We start from the raw sequence: 6,665 nt of genomic DNA on the forward strand, positions 1-6,665 counted from the left end.
TGAGTTAATTATACTGAATAACTCTATGGGAATTTGAGGAGGAAGAATCACTTCAGATTGCAGCTTTATAGAGACAGTGGCAATTAAGCCAAGTCTTGAAGGATAGGAGAGTTGTGGATAGATGGAGGTGAAGGAGGATGGGCATTTCAAGACTTGAAATTCCTTCTGTTAGTCTTTTTAAAGGAAGCTGTTTGGATAATTTTCATGGATAATCTGAGTTATCCATGACCCAGCAGACTGATACCAGCTTAGAACTCTTTTCTGCCCTTCATTCTTTTTTCTTTTCCCCCAAATGGTCAGCAGACTAACATGGGTTGGGGAAGGAGGCAGTGGTCAAGAAATGAAATGGAAGGATCAGAGAATAAAGAAAATCCTCCTGGGAAACCTGATAGTGGTTGTGTTTAATTTTACATCTTAATATGGATAATAGACCCACCTCACAACTTACAACTTACAACCAATTTAAAACCAAACGATTATCCCTCTTCTTTCAAGAGTAACACATTTTAAAAAGGGCTGTGGTGCCTGTGCTTGGAAAAGTGAACCCAGGGCATGCAGAACTGTGTCAACTAGAGCCTAGGGGTATTAAAAGAGAAATTGCTCCAGCATGCCTGGCAGTCAGCATCTAAGGGATGAACCTAGGAGATAATCTCTCACCATTAGACAATTGTAGTAAATAGATTCAGAAAAAAAAAAAAAAAAGACCTGACACCCGGGCAATTAAATTCTTGATCATAAATTAGAATTATGTTGAAGGAATACAACGAAGTCCATTTCTACCTAAGTTACAGATTTTAAGCTATTAACTTAAAAGTTGCAGTATCACTCCCAGAAAATAAAGCATCCTCCCCGGCTTCCCACTTCTCCACTCCACGCTGGCTGTTTTCATTCTAAGCACTTGCTTGAGCATTTTGGAGAATCTTCTTCTCAACAGGGCATTGGTATCTGAGCAGAAAAGAAAATTGTTCCCATTTCCAATTCACAGGTGGTTGTATTTACATAAGCTCCTCTTTCATTTAAATCTGTCTTAATCCTTAAGGATTTAGTAGTTGAAATGCAAAATGCATAAAATGCATTTTTTTTCTTTTTTTACTAAATGAGAAAAAAGAGAAAACAAACAGTACAGAGGAAGAATTTTTAACAAATCACCTTCTAAAAAATTTTTTTCATGTTTTGTCTAAAAGTGGTGTGGTTTCTAAGATATTTGTTTTTACTTTCCCACTAGAAGATTGAAATAAAAATTTATATGTAAATATACATATGAAATGAAGGAATGAGGTCATAATTTCATTTGAAGTACAATGTAATCATTCTAATCTTACTTTCAACCCATCTCTAAGTTCAAGAAAATTCTGAAAAGTTTTGAGTTTGATAGCTGAGTTAAAGGACAATTGGTCTACATTATTACCCCAACTAACACATTAAACCATGGTTAATTATTAGCTCTTGGGGTTGCAAAAGCATGGCCAATGTAGATATTTCCCCCCTAGAGTAATGTGCAAGAATTTATTCTGTGTTGTGAATGGCTTAGTCGAGAGTTCTTAAAAATTTCTCCCCTGGTGAGGTGCTAATAGCTGGAGCTCAGTTCTGCCCCAGAGGACCTGCCAGCAGAGCAGAGACAAGGCAAAAGCTCCTGGTTTGCATTCATTTCTAAACTTATCTGTTTTTTCATTTAATCCACTCCTATTTTTCCTTGGGTGTGTTATAGAAAGGCATTTTGTTTTTCATAAACAAACCAAAAATACTTAAACTTTAAAGATCCTTGCCATTAGATCAATTCTTTTTTTTTTTTTTTTTTAGATCAATTCTTTAAAAAGAAATGCAAAGGGATTTTACTAAATAATCTCAAAGGTTTCTTCCAGCTGTAAAATCCCTCTACGGACTGTAATTTTGTTTAGTTCTTTTTCACATTACCATTAATATCCTTATTTGCATATACTTTTTCATTATAGTAATTTTTTTCTTCTGTGCATGAACTGCTGTGTTTAAGTAATTCTACCATATTTGAACTGTAATAATAGAGGAAGGTAGTAGAGTGATATGGCCTCTTTCCCTTCAGGATAAAAAAAACTGTCCACTAATCGACATTATTGGCAATACCAAAGCCACTAGAATCTTAAAATTATCTTTTATCTTTATTTTTCTTTGATATTTCTTATTATAAGCTATAAAGGGTATACAAAAGACTCAAATTTGCACATTAGACTTCCTTTTTTCATGTTAAAAAAATTTTACCCTGTTTAATTTTCCACTAGACTAGGCTGGTACCTTAGCAATGTATCAAATGGTTTTCTTCTTTCACTAAGCACAGTTTAAGTAGTGAAGAAAAATAACATTTATCTTTTATCTACTGAGTGTCAAGCACCTATGTGAGTATTATGTAATTTAATTTTACCACAATCCTTTGTGGTAGGTATCATAAACCTTATGAAACTTTAGTATGGCTAATAGTGTCAATACAGCCCACAAAGTACCAGGTGACACTAATGGGAAAATACCGCAAAGCTTACATACTCCTGCTGAGTCACTAACCCTTTTAGGCTGTATGAGAACCGACTGATACTCGGAAACCCACACATGGATATGTTTCTTGTTTTGTTAAAGTTGTTTAAAGCCATAAAAATCATAAAGATCATGGATTCTTATTCCAATTTCAAAGGAATGACTAAGAACCTATTTCTGTTGTCTTTTGTTTTTCATAGCCAAGCTCTTAAGTTTGTATATCAGAAAGGTACCTTCTAATAGACTTTGTCCCTGGCTGACATTCCTTGAGAAATATTATGGCTGGTTTAATCAAGGTCTTGTTTAAAAAAAAAAAAAAAAAAAAAAAGGGAGTTTAGAAGAAAACCAATTAAGATAGTATTAAATATACATATTACTAAAGGATCCAGAAGGCTGCTGCTCTTAAAGTGAATCAGATTCAACAGTGTCAAAAAAATCCATTGTGCTTTCTTTTAAGAATTTATTCCACGTATGCACTTGCACATGCGTGAAATAACATACTTACATAAATAGTACAGCATTTTTACAGTATAGTAAAAAATTGAGGGACTTCCCTGGTGGCGCCGTGGTTAAGAATCCACCTGCCAATGCAGGGGACATGCGTTCGAGCCCTGGTCCAGGAAGATCCCATATACCGCGGAGCAACTAAGCCCGTGCACCACAACTACTGAGCCTGTGCTCTAGAACCCGTGAGCCACAACTACTGAAGCCCATGGACCTAGAGCCCGTGCTCTGCAACAAGAGAAGCCACTGCAATGAGAAGCCTGCGCACCGCAATGAAGAGTAGCCCTGCTTGCTGCAACTAGAGAAAGCCAGCATGCAGCAACAAAGATCCAACGCAGCCAAAAATAAATAAATTAATAATAAAAATAAATTAATTACAAAAATAAATTAAAAAAAAGATTGAAGAGAACGTAAAAGTCCATTGACTGGTGACTAAGCGTGTAAATTGTGGTATATCCATTCAATGGAATACTACATAGCTGATCAAATGAATGAGGTGGCACTATTGCTATCAACATAGCTATAAGAGATATTGAGAGAAAAAAGCAAAGTGTGGAACAGTGTATTTAGTGTGCTATGATTTATGTACATAAGGGGAAGATTACAAACACACACCCACATATTCACATACATACTTGGGTTATGCATCACATATTTCTGTACTCTCAACAAGGAGAAAAAAATGGGGTTTAAGTGGGTGGGAGTTAGGTGAGTAAACGAAATTTCTTTTCACTATATAGCCCTTCACTTTGTTTTTAACTTTCAAAATAAATGTTTGTATTCTTTTTTCTTCCTGTAAGGATAAAAACAACAACAACAACACATTTTCAAGAGAGTTTATTCTTGGGGGAAGGAAGGGGCTTTTGGTTTTCATTTAACACCATTTCACTGACTTCCTAACATGTATGTATTACTTTTATGTAAAATATGATTTAATTGGCAGGAGGATCGTAGGGTTTTTTTTTCCTCTTTCTTTATGGTTTCTTTTTTTTTTTTCAAGATTGTATTTATTTATTTTTGATGTGGACCATTTTTAGTCTTTATTGAATTTGTTACAATATTGCTTCTGTTTTATGTTTTGTTTTTTTGTCTGTGAGGCATGTAGGATCTTAGCTCCCTGACCAGGAGCACCCCCTGCATTGGAAGGTGAAGTCTTAACCACTGGACTGCCAGGGAAGTCCTCATGGTTTCTTATAATTAAAAACAATCCATTGTTTTTTTATTTTTTTAAAAAAGTTTTTGCTGACCATCTTTCTTTGTTGTTTAGGAAACACTACCAGTATAAGGATGTTTAGAGGCCAATTCTCTCCTAAGGTTTATTTTATTCAGATTGTAACTTTTCTAGAAAGTTTTTAAATCCAACATTATCTGTTTAACATGTACTGTCTTCTGCTCTATACTTCACCCATGTGAATTTCATCAAGTTCTAGTAAAATGATTATGAAAGGCATGGGCTCTTCACAAATTATCATGCTTCTTAAGGGCACAATTTCCTGGGCCTGGACTCTGTCCATGAAGAGAGGAGGCAATAAAATGCTTTATTTTCTTAGTTAAGGTGACAGAAGTGAATAGCATAAAGAATACTCAATTTCACAAGGTGAATCTATTAAACACAAAGCTATGCTTTAAAAGCACAGTTGGTGAGAAATTGTGTCTACAGAAAAATCTCTCAATCTGAATCTACCAGCTCTCTCTCAAATGTACTGTCATTTCATTTATGTTTATGTCATCCCTGATTTTAAGGAGTTGGGTGAGGTTAATTTACAGAATCAAATAATAGGCCAGTATAGGGCTTCCCTGGTGGCGCAGTGGTTGAGAGTCCGCCTGCTGATGCAGGGGACATGGGTTTGAGCCCTGGTCCGGGAAGATCCCACATGCTGCGGAACAACTAAGCCTGTGCGCCACAACTACTGGCCTGTGCGCTAGAGCCCGTGAGCCACAGCTACTAAGCCCACGCGCCTAGAGCCTGCACTCTGCAACAAAAGAAGCCACCGCAATGAGAAGCCTGCGCACAATCAAGAGTAGCCCCCACTCGCCGCAACTAGAGAAAGCCCACGCACAACGAAGACCCAATGCAGCCAAAAATAAATAAATAAATAAAATTTAAAAATATGGACGATAAAAGAGGTGAACACATTATTGAATAAATTTAATTTTCTTTATACTGTATCTTCCAGTTGTGTCTCCTAGCTCTTTTATACTCACACACTTCATGTAACATTTTCTTTAATTCCACATGAAATAATTTTGTCTTTGTGCTTCCACTTAACTGCTGTTTTAAAGATACGTTTGACTCATTTGTGTTCTTCTTTTCTGGCTTCTCTATAAAGTCAAGAGAAGGTAATGCTAGAGAAAGACAACATGGAGGAGCAGGAGCATGTCTTTCCTTCTTCCTCAGCCTTCTAGTCTCCCTCTAGTACCCTTTATGGTCAGATTTTAACAAGGAGCAGCTGGTAAAGAAATGTTTGCAGAGACCCAATCCCAGTGTCACATGCAGAGTACGGAAGGGTGTGTTTGCCACATTCGTACTTTCCTTGTATAAATTTATAAAAATTCTATGTGAAAATTTTTATATATCTAATAACAATTCTAAAAGCATTTTTCTCTCGCTTTTTTCTTTTCTACATATGAAATATTGAGATCATGATATAGGTAACTTTTTAAAAATAAATACATTTATTTATTTATTTTTGGCTGCATTGGGTCTTTGTTCCTGCACACAGGCTTTCTCTAGTTGTGGCGAGCAGGGGCTACTCTTCATTGTGGTGTGCAGGCTTCTCATCACGGTGGCTTCTCTTGTTGCGGAGCGTGGGCTCTAGGTGCACGGGCTTCAGTAGTTGTGGCACGTGGGCTCAGTAGCTGTGGCTTGCAGGCGCTAGAGCACAGGCTCAGTAGTTGTGGCGCATGGGCTTACTTGCTCTGCGGCATGTGGGATCTTCCCGAACCGGGATTGAAGCTGTGTCCCCTGCATTGGCAGGCGGATTCTTAACCACTGCACCACCAGGGAAGCCCCAATATAGGTGATTTTAAATAACAAACCTAGCCACATATTTGGACACCCATGAACACTGTATTAGGCCCTGAGAGATTTATGATATTGAGTATCTTTTATGTACAGAGTTAACGACAAGGATGAAAAGATAGATGTCTCCCATCCTCATGGATTTTTGGAAATAAAAGGCTAGTTTTCTCGAACAACAGCATGTTTCCAGTAATACACTTAGATTAAGAATATTCCTACTAGCATAAATTTCAGTGGCATTTACCAGTTATGGAGTGTAAATGAATCCTTGTCTGCTATAGAGGAATACCTCAAGGGAAGACTAACTACCTCTCTCTTCTGTCATGAAAATGATGGTTCTAATATCATCAATGGCATTAAACTGTTAACAGAGTATTATCTGCAGCCTATTTAACAGCTAATGTTAAAAGCAAATTATCCACAAAGCATAAATTAAGATCTAAAGTATATGATGTGTTTAATTGCCTAATGTAGGTAATGTTTAAAATTATATTCCGGAGTAGATTGATTCACGAGGTGGATTTTCCTCTCCTATTTAAATATGAGAGAATTATGTTTTACCTTGTAACATTTTCTATCTTTTCTATCTTTACTTTCTCTGTGTTTTTTTTTTTTTTAAATCATAACCCCTTAGGCA

Source organism: Phocoena phocoena, chromosome 14, assembly GCF_963924675.1.
Source record: "Phocoena phocoena chromosome 14, mPhoPho1.1, whole genome shotgun sequence".
Taxonomy (NCBI): Eukaryota; Metazoa; Chordata; class Mammalia; order Artiodactyla; family Phocoenidae; genus Phocoena; species Phocoena phocoena.